Raw genomic sequence first — 15,619 nt, 5'->3', positions numbered from 1 at the left:
CAGAGGTTGTCCTTGAAAGGGCAGCTGCTGTGAGAGCCCTCTCCAGCCCCACCCACCTCACAGGGTGTCTGTTGTGGGGGAGGAAGGGAAAGGAGATTGTGAGCCGCTCTGAGACTCTTCAGAGTGGAGGGCGGGATATAAATCCAATATCATCATCATCATCATCATCATCATCATCATCATCATCATCATCTACATTGAAATGGAAGCTTACAATCCATACATTTAGGAAGAGTGTATGCAACAAATTAGCATAATCATAAAAAAACCATTGTTTTCACACATACAAGGATCAAACTGAAATAACAAACCTGGTATATGTGGTCACCATTTGTTTGATTTAATTCCAGAGAAGTAAATGGTGAAGGAAATAAATATATCAAAATTGGAGGTGGGCAAATCTATCCTTCTTAATTGTAGAATGCGGAGAGTAATTAACAGAGACCCTGTTGTTATGCCATCCGGCTCTTCCCAGGCATGGCTACCCACCTGAATCAGCTGTAACTAGAAATTCTGTAGCCTGTGAAGGGCAATATACCATAATCTTTTTCAGTAAATGGCCAAGAATAGTAGCAGTAGTCTAAGCAGTAACTTAGGCCTAGTTCTCACTGAAGTAATAAACCCTGTGTGAACTCTACCCCTTCAAACCGCAAGTGAGGTCATATGGAATGGAATGTTTCCTCCTCTGGGAGGGGGGGGGAGCATAACTATGCCTACAGTGGAACTGTAAGCAGAACTATACTTCAGTGGATTTAGAATAGCAGGGAATGCACTTCTAGGATTATAGTATGTCAGAACCCTTTCTCTGGCTCTTTTATATGGAAGGTTTTTTTTTTAATTGCCAAACTTTATTACTGCAGACATGTCTGCTCTTGGTTCCAGCACTGATTGTTTTATTTTATTCATTTATTTCATTCTGTTTGCTAGGCTGCCCTTCCCTGAGAACAGGGCTCAGGGCAGCTTACATCAAAAGCAAATACACACAAATGAAATGGAAAGTATTATAATACATTAAAAAATAACTCCTCCAGCAGACAATGCTACCGCCTATACTCAAGATGATGGTAATTCCAGTATCTGTGAGCCTCCAGGGGGAGGGGATATGGAGAAAAAAAAAAGGGGGGGGGGAAGAAGTAGGTATATGTAGAGTTGCCAACATCCAGTTGGGAGCAAGGTATCCTCTGCTGGAGGCCCTCCCCCCTGATTCAGGTTATCAGAAAGCCGCCTTGTGTCAGGCTCTGTTCATTCACTGTGATTTTAACCATTGTTACTAACCATAATCAATAATGCAATAGAGGGGCCTCACTAACCAGCAACAGGGCATTTACGAGGGAGGGGGGAAGAGTAGAGGCCAGTTTCCCAGGACCATCAAAGGCTGCCTAGGGCCTTTGAAGCTATCAGTAAGGTGCCAGTTTCTCACCTCCTCTCCGGAGGCTCCAAGGCCAGCGCCTCTAGGCAATGTAACCACCAACGGAATAGATAAGGGAGGAAGCATTGGGAATGTTGTATATGCAAAAGGCGCCTATTGTTTTGGGAACTGTGGGGTAGACATGATTGCTTTGAAGTAGGGAATAAATAGTTTTAATTTGAGACAATCTCTATCACTTCCAACTTACCTGCTTGCCTGGAGTATCTATGAAGTATTCAATAAATGCAACTTTGTTTGAACTACTAAGTCTGTGTTCTTGCTAACTTCAATGAGCCCACGCCTGACAGCTTGGGGGTATGGTTAACATAGAGACCAAATTCCTTCTTTGGGGCTCTTTCATGGAGTGTTAGCAACAGGTGCCTTGACCACCTCCCTCCCAATCTAAGGCCTCCTCGAGAAAATGAATAGCATGTCCAAGTGGTTGGAGAATTATGTAGCCCAGAGAACACTGCCAGAATCAAAAGGTAATAATATTTATTGAAAAGAAAGAGAAGGGGGTTGAATGCCTGCTGGGCTCTCCGTTATACCCTATGGAAACTGATCACATAGGGCAGGGTTTCCTAAACTCCACCCCCCAGCCCGTGGCCTGGTTATTTTTACACTTCTTCTTTGTGGCCCACTAAAATTTAGGGGTGGAGCCAGGAGACTTTGGGAGTGGAGCCGGGAGACAGGAAATGATGTGCAAACAAGTCTAAAACTCCTGCAATGTTTTGTTTAGAAAAGGTAGAAGAATAGTGGGATTTTGCAATACAACTTTAAAAAATAAAACATTAAGAAAAAGCACAAGGACCACACAGCAGAAAACTAAAAATATAAAATGCTCCCAGCCTGGGAAAACATGAAATGGCAGAACATTTAGGGAACTGTTTGAAATTCTATTTCTTTATCTCAAACAGTGCGATGGATCACTGGATCAAATAACCATTGAGAGGCATTTGACAAGAAAAAGCAAAAACATATTTATTTTTAAAGGGAAAGGGTAATGGGAGATAAAACAACTAACACTATAGAACTACATGCTTACACTAGAAGATCATGTGCTTAATGGAAGACCACTTCCTCCTCCTTCTTGAACTCTCTTGCCTGAACAGACTAACTGTTCATGTACACTTTTGTGTAAGGACTGACTTGTTTTCCTATCAAAAGGGCATTTGGCTGTACTTGTGGCTGTACAAGTAAAGTTCAAGATCTTTATTCCAGCATCATAGGCAGATATAGGGGTTGTCGGAACTGGCTCTCCTGCCAGTTCCCAGGTCTTATAACCCCTTGCCCTGACCGTTACAGTACCTTCTTCGGGTCCATCCCCAAACTCCCCGTGGATATGTGATATCCCAAGAAATCAAGTTCTATTTTGTGAAACTCGCACATGGACAGCTTGGCAAACAGTTTGTGCTCGTATAAGGTTTGGAGTACCTCCCTCACCAATTGGACATGCGAGGGGAGGTCCTGGGAGTATATTAACATGTCATCCAGGTAGCAGACCATGCCCTTATAGAGGTACTTGTGCAACACCTCATTGATCAAAGTCATGAACACCCCCAGGGCCTCTTGAGGCCGAACGGCATGGCCAAGTATTTGAATTGTCCGAATGGGGTGTTAAATGCGGTTTTTCACTCGTGCCCCTCCTTGATGCGCACCCGGAAGTACGTGCCGTGGAGATCAAGCTTGGTAAAGATTTTCCCTTAAGATACCTCCCCCAAAAGGTCCCGAATGAGTGGGAGAGGGTACGCATTACTCATAGAAATCGCGTTCAACTCATGAAAGTCAGTACATAGACATAAACTGCCGTCCTTTTTCTTTCTGAAGAGCATGGGGGGAGGCATGGGGGGATAAGGCGGGTTGTATGAAACCCCAGCATAGATTCAGCTCCAGAAACTTTTGTAGCTCCTCCTGCTCCCCTCGGCTGATCGAGTACAATTTGGCTTTGGGCATTGGCTTCCCCTTTACCAACTCAATGGCGCAGTCCGTATCCCGGTGAGGGGGTAGCTCATCCGCCTCCTGAGCATCAAACACCTTATGGAGGTCTTGGTATTTGGGGGGCAGGGAGTGTGCCTCGACCCTGGTGACACACAACTTTTCCAGTTGGGGAGGGGGATGCGGGCCCCACTTTTTGTCCCAGCGGTGCCTTTTGCACCCCAGGACTCGGTAGTATATTGTGCTCCCGCTCCATTGGACGAGCAGTTCGTGATCAGCCAACCACTCCAGGCTGAGGATGGCTTGAAACTTGGTGGCCGGGGCTATGATGAAGGTGCAGGGCTCCCAGTGCTCTCCCACCCCCAGGGCACCTACTTCTGTCCCCGTGCTACACAGTTCCCCCTTCATTGGGCTCCCATCCATCTGCTCGAATATATAAGATTATTTAAGGGGCATAGTTCTCAGTCTTAGCACCTCCACTAAACTAGACGATAGTAAGTCTTTCGAGCACCCTGAGTCCAGTAGGGCCCTAATACAAGTAAACCATTTTGTGACTGGTTTCACTAGGGTTATGGGCACATAATACAAAGTCCCGGATAATCTCACCCGTAGTGGCGCAGCCGTGGCTTAGACCTGCTGTTGCGCACTCCTCACAGCAGGTCGTTGTCGTTTCCCATCAACTGGGCCTCTCCGTCTTTCCCTTTGGACTCTTCCAGGATCGGTTCCTGGAACTGTAGCACCGCAGACTTGGCTTTCACAATCAGGGTCCCCGATCCCCCTTTTCTTTTTTGCCTCCAGCTTGATCAGTGTGGAGGTTCGCGGTTCTCTTGGTTTGTTCGGACACTCGCTGGCAATGTGGTTCTCCCCTCCACGTTTGAAGCACAACTTGGCCTTGGCTTTATGGTCTTGCTCCTCTCAGGAGAGTGACTCGGGGGCCACTTGGGCAGGCTCGATTTTGGAGTTTTCTCCCGGCCCTCATTGGGGGCCCCACCTTGTTGCTTTTTGTGGAGGGTGATCATCTTGTTGCGATCCTCTATCTCACAGGCTAATTGGATCCAACCGACCAGGTCTCTCGGCTCCCCCGCCTTTAGGGCCTCACCATAGATATTGGAGCTCAGGCCCCTCTTGAATTGTTCAATTCTGGTTCTTTGTCCTATCGATAGACTTTGGAATTCAGCACCCTGAATTCATTGAGGTAGTCGCGTACCAAGCCGGTGCCCTGTTTCAGGTCCTGCAGGGCCGATATAGTGCTGGTCTCTTGCAGGGGGTCCTTGAAATGGCGGCATAGGGCCCTCAGGAGGTCTGTGGCTGAATTGAGGGCCGGGGATCTACTTTCAAACTGGGTGACATACCACTGGGCGGCTGCCCCGCAAAGGCAGCTCCCGATGTATACCACCCGCGACTACTCCATTGGGAAACTGCATGCCCACACACTGAGGTGGCCCCACATTGATATTATAAAGGGTTCCAGAGGTGATCTGGGAAATTACAGGCCAATCAGTCTAACTTCAATACCGAGAAAGTTGGTGAAAACGATTAACAAAGAGAGAATTAGTAGGCACATTGATGAACACAAGTTATTGAGGAAGACTCAGCATGGGTTCTGTAAAGGAAGATCTTGTCTCACTAACTTGTTAAGAGTTCTTTGAGGGGGTGAACAAACATGTGGACAAGGGGGACCCAATAGATGTTGTTTACCTTGACTTCCAGAAAGCTTTTGATAAAGTTCCTCATCAAAGGCTCCTTAGTAAGCTCAAGAGTCATGGAGTAAAAGTTCAAGTCCTCTTGTGGATCAAAAACTGGCTAATTAATAGGAAACAGAGAGTGAGTATAAATGAGCAATTTTCGCAGTGGAAGATGGTAAGCAGTGGGGTGCCACAGGGCTCAGTACTGGGTCTCATGCTTTTTAACTTGTTCATTAATGATTTAGAGTTGGGAGTAAGCAGTGAAGTGGCTAAGTTTGCAAATGGCACTAAATTGTTCAGGGTGGTGAAAACCAGAGAGGATTGTAAGGCCCTCCAAAGGGATCTGTCGAGGCTGGGTGAGTGGGCGTCAACGTGGCAGATGAGGTTCAATGTGGCTAAGTGCAAAGTAATGCACATTGGGGCCAAAAATCCTAACTATAAATACAAGTTGATGGGGTGTGAACTGGCAGAGAATGGCCAAGAGAGAGATCTTGGGGTCATGGTAGATAACTTACTAAAAATGTTGAGACAGTGTGCAACTGCACTTTAAAAAGGCCAACGCCATGCTGGGAATTATTAGGAAGGGAATTCAAAACAAATCAGCCAGTATCATAATGAACCTGTATAAATTGATGGTGCGGTCTCATTTGGAATACTGCGTACAATTCTGGTCACCGCACCTCAAAAAAGAAATTATAGCATTGGGAAAAGTCCAGAAAAGGGCAACTAGAATGATTAAAGGGTTGGAACACTTTCCCTCTGAAGAAAGGTTAAAACACTTGGGGCTCTTCAGCTTGGAGAAACGTTGACTGCAGGGTGACATGATAGAGGTTTACAAGATAATGCATGGGATGGAGAAGGTAGAGAAAGAAGTACTTTTCTCCCTTTCTCACAATACAAGAACTCATGGGCATTCAATGAAATTGCTGAGCAGTCGAATTAGAACTGATAAAAGGAAGAACTTCTTCACCTAAAGTGTGATTAACACGTGGAATTCACTGCCACATGAGGTGGCGGAGGCTACAAGCATAGACAGCTTCAAGAGGGGATTGGATAAGCTTATGGAGCAGAGGTCCATCAGTGGCTACTAGCCGCAGCGTATTGTTGGAACTCTCTGTCTGGGGCAGTGATGCTCTGTATTCTTGGTGCTTGGGGGGGCACAGTGTGAGGGCTTCTAGCCCCAGTGGTAGACCTCCCAATGGCACTTGGGTTTTTTGGCCACTGTGTGACACAGTGTTGGACTGGATGGGCTATTGGCCTGATCCAACATGACTCCTTATGTTCTTATAAAGGAAATGAATAGTTGTTACTGTGCTGGATAAGGGTCTGGCACACCCAGATTTGAATTCGGTCCCATGGGCGACTCTGAGTCAGTCATCCTCTCAGGCTAACTTACTTCATAGGGTGAGGATAAAATGGAGGAACTTTAGGTACCCACTGTGGAGGGTGGGAAATAGGTTTCCCAATTCCCCAGGTCCCAGCGGGGGATCCCCTGGTTTTACAGACTTCCCTCCTCCCCCAGCCAGCTGGCTGGCAGGGGAAGCCCCACCCCCATAGCCATTATGCAGCTCTAGATCTTGGGCAGGTTTAGAAACCTGCAAACAGGTCAGTTTCAAAATGTGTGTTTGTGTGCCTTTAAAATTGAGCAGGAAGTACTTCATGGGAAGGGTCAGCAGCACAGTCCCTCGGTTTGTTTTGCTTTCGTTTCAGAGCATTTAAGTGTGTGTGTGTGTGTGTGTGTGTGTGTGAGAGAGAGAGAGAGAGAGAGAGAGAGAGAGAGAGAGGGAGGGAGGGAGGGAGCAGCGCAGCCCCTGTTCTTTACAGATGTCATTGTGGAGGAACGAGACCCAGTAAGAGTGTGTGTGTGTGTGTGTGAGAGAGAGAGGGTTGCCAATCCCCAGGTTTGGAGGCCCTCCTCCCCCCCCCCGGTTTAGGGTCATTACAAAGCGGCGGGGGGAGGGAAATGTCTACTGGGCAATTATTCCCTATGGGGAATGATTCCCATAGGGAATACTGGGGAACTGATCCGTGGGTATCGGGTGCTATGGGGGGGCTGTTTTTGAGGTAGAGGCACCAAATTTTCAGTATAGCATCTAGTGCCTCTCCCCAAAATACCCCCCAAGTTTCAAAACGATTGGACCAGGGGGTCCAATTCTATGAGCCCCAAAAGAAGGTGCCCCTATCCTTCATTATTTCCTATGGAAGGAAGCCATTTAAAAAGGTGTGCTGCCCCTTTAAATGTGATGGCCAGAACTCCCTTGGAGTTCAATTATGCTTGTCACACCCTTGCTCCTGGCTCCACCCCCAAAGTCCCCATATGGAAATGAGTTCCTGCTGGGTTCCCCCCCCCCACAGAAAGCCCTGTGTGAAACAATGGTGATGTCAGGGGGTGTGACCTAATATGCAAATGAGTTCCTGCTGGGCTTTTCCCTACAAATAAAGCCCTGTAAATAAACTAACCATTTTCTTGTACGTGCGTGTAAAGCGCTATAATTACCATCTCACAGGAACCTCACAGGGCTTTCAAGGCAAGAGATGAAGGCATGTGGTTTGCCATTGCCTTGCTCTGCAGGGTGATCCTCAATCTACTGCTCTCATCCAAGTAGTAAGCAGGGCCTTCTTGCTTCGATTCTTGAAATCTGCCATATCTAGTCTGGGCCATCGAAATGAGAACAAACCATTCCTTTATAACCAACGATGGTCGGCTGACAGTGAAAGAAAAGGAGAAATACATTAATCGCTAGCAACAGCGGCGTTTGTGAGCAATGTTAATATCTTAAAATGAAGCAGGCTACGATTTATTTAAAGGATACTCGCTCATTTACAACAGGATTTTAACAATGATAGCGACGCTGAAACCAATACCATTGAGTTCAACAGGATTTACTCCCATGCACGAGTGCTTCCCCTCTAGGGTTGCCAATCCCCAGGTGGGGGCAGGGGATCCCCCCCCCCCGTTTGAAGACCCTCCCCCCGCTTCAGGGTTGTCACAAAGCGGGGGGAGGGGAGGGAAACATCTGCTAGGAACTCTATTATTCCCTATGGAGATTTATTCCCATAGAAAATCATGGAGAATTGATCTGCGGGTATCTGGGGCTCTGGGGGGGGGCTGTTTTTGGGGGTAGAGGCACCAAATTTTCAGTATAGCACCTAGTGCCTCTCCCCAAAATACCCCCCAAGTTTCAAAAAGATTGGACCAGGGGGTCCAATTCTATGAGCCCCAAAAGAAGGTGGTGCCCCTATCCTTCATTATTTCCGATGGAAGGAAGGAATTGAAAAGGTGCGCCGTCCCTTTAAATGTGATGGCCAGAACTCCCTTTGGAGGTCAATGATGCTTGTCACAGCCTTGATCTTGGCTCCACCCCCAGTGTCTCCTGGCTCCACCCCCAAAGTCTCCTGGCTCCACCCCCAAAGTTCTCAGATATTTCTTGAATTGGACTTGGCAACCCTATTCCCCTCCTTTTTTAAGCCATGTGCGGCAATGACATATGCTATACGTTTCTGCACCTCTCCTTAAAGCTCGGGCCCGCCTCTGCCTCGCTCGGGGCCGAGGAGCCAGAAGTCCCCTCCTTCTTTCTGACTTGTCTCTTTCCACTTGCCTTAACCCTGGCCAAAGAGCGCGCACCCCGCTGCAGGAGCGCGCCTCCCTGAGACGAGTGCTGCCAAGCAGGCAGTAACGGGAAACAGCGGCTGGCGTGGGGGGCTGGAGAAGAGGAGGTAAGGCAGGCGGGGGTTTACGATGGGGGGAGAGGGGAAAGAGGACCGCGCGCCTCCTCCGCAAACGGCGCAGACGGAGAGCGCGTGAGTGCGCGCTTGGGGACGAGAAGCGCTGAACTTGCACGGGCGCGTGTAAGTTGATGCTCTGAAGCGCCGCGGCTTCCACGAAGTTGCGCCTGTGTTTTCAAGTGTGCCGGTTGTCTTGCTAACGTCGTTGGGGAGAAATTTTATCGCTGCTCTTTTTCACATTCTCTCTCCCCCCCCCTCCTCCCCCGTTCGCGTATTTGCTTGCGCGAAGAGTGTGGGTTTCTCCCCCTTCGTGCTGTTTTCTTCCTTTAGTGTAGCTTGAGAGTGTCGCGCTCAGCTTCTTTGGCTCCAGTTCGCACTCAGGCGCTCTAAATGCTACGCTGGCTGACTCTCTAAGAACGTGTCGTGAGCCGCCTAATGCTCTCGGCTGGTGTTTTCCTAAAGGGTTTTGTCGTGGGCTCCGCTGTGGGAGGAGAGGTGGAAGAAGGAGCAGAGTTCTGAGGACTTCCTGCTATCTTCTCTCCCTCCATGGATTGAGAAGGGATGGGATCTATGGCTTCCGCCTTCCACCCTTTTCTCTGGCTCTGCATGACTTGGAATCCTCAAGCAACCTTTTTCTCCCCCGAAGGCTGCAGAACAGTGAGCAGTGATTAGCTTGGAGTGAGAAGGTCACTAGATAAGGGCCTGGATTTAAGCTTGCTTTTGCGGTCCAAATAGAGTTGCCAAGTCCAATTTAAGAAACAGCTGGGGACTTTGGGGGTGGAGCCAGGAGACATTAGGCGTGGAGCCAAGATCAAGGCTGTGACAAGCATAATTGAACTCCCAAGGAAGTTCTGGCCATCACGTTTAAAGGGACGGCACTAGGGTTGCCAAGTCCAATTTAAGAAATAGCTGGGGACTTTGCGGGTGGAGCCAGGAGACGTTAGGGGTGCAGCCAAGATCAAGGCTGTGACAAGCATCATTGAACTCCCAAGGAAGTTCTGGCCATCACGTTTAAAGGGACGGCACTAGGGTTGCCAAGTCCAATTCAAGAAATATCGGGGGACTTTGGGGGTGGAGCCAGGAGACATTGGGGTGGAGCCAGGAGCAAGGGTGTGACAAGCATAATAGAACTCCAAAGGGAGGTTTTGGCCATCACATTTCAAGGGTCTGCGCATCTTTTAAATGCCTTCCTTCCATAGGAAATAATGAAGGATAGGGGCACCCTTCTTTTGGGGCTCATAGAATTGGACCCCCTGGTCCAATCGTTTTGAAACTTGGGGGGTATTTTGGGGAGAGGCACTAGATGCTACACTGAAAATTTGGTGCCTCTACCTCAAAACACAGCCCCCCCCCCAGAGCCCCAGATACCCACAGATCAATTCTCTATGATTTTCTATGGGAATAAATCTCCATAGGGAATAACAGAGTTCCCAGCAGACATTTCCCCCCCCCTCCCCCTGCTTTCTGATGACCCTGAAGCGGGGGGAGGGTCTCCAAACCGGGGGATCCCCTGCCCCCACCTGGGGATTGGCAACCCTAGGTCCAAAGTTTTGACTCTAATACCTTCCCCATCCCATTTCGGGAAGTTATGTGGTGTCTTTTCTCACAGGCATTAGTTGTTGTTGTTCAGTCACACAGTCGAGTCAGACTCTTTCCGACCCCATCGACAAAGTCACGCAAGGCCCTCCTGTCTTCCACCATCCTCCGAAGTCTGCTCAAATCTCACAGGCATAGTTCTGTAGTTTTCTCTTGCCCCCCCCCCCAAAGCCTCAACATTAAAATTCTCAGGCTGAAGCCCTGGCCGCAGATCTTTAATTTGGATTCTAGTTTAAATTTCTAGACTGAAGGAGCACAGGAGTTCCTTTAACAAGAGCCCCTCCCCTGCAAGAGAATGCCAACAAGTAAGTGGTAAACCAGAATTAAATCGCTGGTTAGCATAAGGACTACTGCAAAAATCACCTTTTAGGGTTACTTGGGGTCATAGACTGTGTACATTGGGAAAGTCTATGGAAATTATTACACAACATATTGGCCTAATATATTTAAAAGCAAACACAGGAAGCCAAATTATTATGTAATACTTAAGGGAAAGTGTAGCAGGCAGCAAGTCTCTATTTTTACACATATAACTGTCAAGATGCCTCTGATTTACTATTTGCCTTTTCTGTTTAGTAAGGTATCGTATCACTGTTCATTTTCCAACGGAAAACAAGAATGTGCTTCAAAAGCGACAGTGTGGTTCCAGTGGTCCCCTCATTCTCATGCGCAGCAGTATTTGCTTCGTGATAACTAGAGTTGTGTCACATCTTCTTGGCCCCTTGAGCTTCAGAAATCATTGGCATTTTGGCAGAGACCTGATCAAATTACAGTAACAATTTGCTAGATAGGCAGATATTAAAGCACATCACATCACATAACATGGCAGCGATACCTTTTTGCCAGACCAGTGAGTCTATGCACCGCCTAGTGCAGGGGTGGCCAACGGTAGCTCTCCAGAAGTTTTTTTTTTGCCTGCAACGCCCATCAGCCCCAGCCAGCATGGCCAATGGCTGGGGCTGATGGGAGTTGTAGGCAAAAAAACATCTGGAGAGCTACCGCTGGCCACCCCTGACCTAGTGGAATAAGCTCTCAACAGAGATCTGGGCCCTGCAGGATCTCATACAGTTCTGCAGGGCCTGTAAAACGGAGCTGTTCTGCCCGGCTTTTGGATGAGACAACAGACATCAAACATCACTGCTCTAATCTGCTGTAACTGGTGTCATTGCTGGACCAGGCCCCGTAGCTAGCCAGGAGCCCACAGGGCCTGCCCCCCGACAGGGTTTTTCTGAGCTGTTCTGCCTGGCTTTTGGGTGAGACAGCAGACATCAAACATCATTGCTGTAATCTGCTGAAACTGGTGTCATTGCTGGACCAGGCCCGTAGCTAACCAGGGGCCCACAGGGCCTGCCCCCCGACAGGGTTTGTTTTTAAGGAGGCCCTCACCCGGGGGCTGCCCCTCTCCCTTCTGTGCAATTTAAATAGCAGAGGATGGGCACCCAGGAACAGCCGCTGCCCCTCCTGTGCCATTTAAAGGGTCCACAAATCAGCTGATCAGTAGGGGTCTAAATCATCCAGAAGGGCAGCAGCCTCCTGTACAATTTAAAGGGTGTCCTCCCCCGTGGCCCTCTCCCCCCATGACCCCTAGCTATGGGGCTATGCTGGACTATAATGCCTGCTCTGGATCCTTCGGAGAGCAGTGAATTTACCATCTGGAAAATTCTTATGGTCCTGGCCTCTCTTTTTCAGTTTTACTGTGACAGGATACTGTCTTGCTTTCAGGCATTTTTTAAGGGCTAATGCTTTTATTGTTCTGTAGCTGTTTTGTTTTTATTTATTGTTAGTTTCTCATGTTGTAACCCACCCCGAGCCCACTTGTAGGAAGGACAGGATAGAAATTTAATAAACAAATAAATATATAATTTATTTATTTACTTTAAAGTCTGATTTTTTTCACTGAGGCTCAAGATGGATTACACAGTGTAAATCCATGCAGTCGATAGGACAAGATGTGTTTGTGTATTTAAAACGTTTTATGCCACCTTTTGACCCAATCAGAGTCTACAAGATGGTGAACATAAGAAACAATAGAACATTTAAACAATTAAAATACAAAGATTTCAGGTTTTCACAGCTGGCATCATCATTAGGGTTTGTAGAATCTTTCGGGCTCAAGTGCCGTGTTCTACTGGAGAAAGTTTTTCTTCCAGACGAAACGTCTGGAAGAAAAACTTTCTCCAGTAGAACACGGCACTTGAGCCCGAAAGATTCTACAAACCCTAATTAAAATACAGTTAAAGTTATAAAATGCAATTAAAAACACATGGACAAACAAAACCAGCAGAAGGGTCAATAAACATTATTGGAGATGTGCCAGAAGAAATGAAAAAGTCTCTATCTGCTGGTGATAGACCCCAATAGAGAGAGAGAGATGTATCTCCCTGAGGAGGGAGTTTGGAGGGTAGAGTCTTTGGCATAGTTTCTGTCTGAGGTCCCACCCCCTCCTCAAACCCCACCCTCTCCAGGTTCCACCCCTCAAATCTTCAGGAATTTTCCAACGTGGAGTTGGCAATTCTATCTCCTCAGCAAGCTATCAAACTACATTAATCTACCCTGCTGACTTCAGCTTTCCATCTCCTTCCCCCTCCCTGCAGCCTCTACTAAGGAAAAGGACAGTCCTTCTCTGCAGTGAGGACCAAAGCAGCTTATATCATCCTCATCTCCTCATTTTGATCTGCACAACAACCCTGTGGGGTAGATTAGGCTGAAAGTCTGTGATGGTCCAAAATCACCCAGTCAGTCTTCCACATCAAGAATCTGGGTCTTGCAGACCCTGTTCTGAAGCACAATCTCCTATGCTACACTGGCTTTCATAAGGGGGTTGCTACTGAACAGTAGCAAGTAGCCAGGCCTAAAGTAGCCAACCTCCAGGTGGAGCCTGAGGATCTCCTGGTATCACAACTGGACTTCAGACAACAGAACTCCCTCCCCCTGGAGAAATGAACTGCTTTGGAGGGTGGACTCTATGGCATTATATTCAGCTGAGGCCTCTCCCTTTACTGACAAAACCAAACTTGGTTGCCTAGCAATAGCCTCTGCCTAGCAGTTCCCCAGTGGCCCAATCCTCATATGTCCTGAGGCAAGGCTGAGGGGAAGAGGGAGGGAGTGTTAGGAAAGAGGCAGCCACCATGGCCTCTAAGGAAATTCTCCCAGTGGGGCCAGGCCTTGCTGCTTAGCCACATTACCACCTTTGCTCCCTGTCTCTTTGACATCTCCCACTGCTGGTGCCTACTTTCTCTTTTGAATGCCACAGAGAGTGGGTAGGCGATAGCAGGTGGGAGAGAGGAGTGGACTCAACCCATGGAATGCAGTGGAACTTTAGTGGTGGTTGACAGGCCAATGGGTGATCAATTGAGTTGTCCCTAGTACCTTAGGGCTTTTATTGATAGGAGAGATAGTCAAGTGTGACCCAGTCTGTGGATATCTAAATCTGCAGATTCGGGCCACATTGACTGTAAACAGATAGTTTTGCAAACATACAGGACCCCTGCAGAAAAATTTGAAAAGTTAAACAAATTATATTGTGGAGGTTTCACATTGTGCCCGGCTTGGTGACAAGGAAGGAGAGAGGATGGGATTTCCCCTGTGAGTTTCATTGTCCTCACTTGTTTATATATATTATTCATCTTTGCCAATTCGTAAACTGTTGAGAGCAGTCCACACCTAATCTGATAGCAACATTTACCCTTTTTTTACTGGATCTTGTTTTTCTGTAGTTCTGTGCAGTAATGTTACATAGCTATTGCTTGATTGCTTAGCCTTCTGACTTTATTTTTTAATAACTTATCCCTTCCTCATCACCACCTTTCTTGTATCTGCACCTCTGTTAACTCACACCTGACAAATTAGACACTGGCTCACAAAAGTTTATGCCACAATTTTGTTATTTAAACTGCCGCAAGATATTTTTGGATGGGCCCCATTTTTTCATTCTGCTTATCATTACTCTAAAGCAAGGAGTATTCTGCCAGTGAATACAGAGCATTGGAGCCAATCCTGTGGAGGTTTTTTTTTGTTACAAGGTGCTAACATATCCACACCTCTGAAATTAAAGAACGTGGATTCTCTGTTCTGAGACTCTTTTATGGAATCCCACAAACCTATGACACACAATGTGTAGTATTTTGATATTTCCTCTCAGGGGTGGAATTCTAGTAAGAGCTCTTTTACATATTAGACCACACACCCCTGATGTAGCCAATCCTCCAGGAGCTTACAAGGCTCTTTTTTGTAAACTCTTGGAGGATTGGCTACATCAGGGGTGTGTGGCCTAATATGCAAAGGAGCTCCTGCTAGAATTCCATCCCTGCCTCCTCTCATTTTTGGGTCTTTCTTTGAACCACCACTTAGTCCTTGAAATGAGAAATGCCTCCCAGTTGAAGATCACCTACAGTTTAAGATTATTTACATTTTCTTGACACCTCAATTAAAATATATGGAAAACTTTGAATAGCTTTGAACCCACAACTGTGAGGAGGAGGAGGAAGAAGAGGAGGAGGAAGAAGAACAACAACAACAACTTGTGTGTGTGAATTTTCTTTGCTAATTTGTATAAAAACCAAAGTGTCAAGCATGATATTTCTAGTATTGATTAAGTATGCATTTGGTGTTCACATCCCCCCCCCTTCTCTATTTCCCTTTTCTGAATAAAGATTTCTCTTCAAAGCTTCCCCCACCTGTGGACTCTCAAGGATGCAGGATGTGCAAGTAATCTCCCTAATGTAAAGTAGAAGTACCTCCCCCGAGTTCCCATACATATCACCAAGTCAGGAATGTGTGGGAACCGAGAGATGTTGTAGTATCCAAATGGCTAGTTGATAGTATGCTTTGAACCTTCTATGCAATTCACATCTGTATGTTATGTTTTGAAGCTATCTGAACTTTGTCTTTGAAGTAGCCTTTAAGATGCCATGCTATGTAACTTACTGTATCACTTCCAAGGTATCGTACCTTGGGCAAGTATTGGATTAGCAATAAAGCAAGTCTTTGATTTAAACAATAGCTTGATTATTCGAAATACTGATGCTTGACACAAAGCCCTACAAGTTCGGGCTTTCCCCAAAAGCCATATATTCACGGGGCAATGGCGTACGCTTAATTGCAGTGCTCTCCCTCTCTACTTTACTTTTGTGACGACAACTTGGAAAACATCAGGCGAAAATAGATTATTTTAATGGAAAAATGTTTGAAAGTCAAATGGAGTGCAAGAAAGCCTAATCCAAAGTCAGTGAAAGACTTTTTCGGTGCAGGAAACTCAGCAGCAGCAAGG

The sequence above is a fragment of the Heteronotia binoei genome, chromosome 21 (assembly GCF_032191835.1).
Source record: "Heteronotia binoei isolate CCM8104 ecotype False Entrance Well chromosome 21, APGP_CSIRO_Hbin_v1, whole genome shotgun sequence".
NCBI classification, from domain to species: Eukaryota; Metazoa; Chordata; class Lepidosauria; order Squamata; family Gekkonidae; genus Heteronotia; species Heteronotia binoei.
This window is presented reverse-complemented; position numbering follows the sequence as displayed.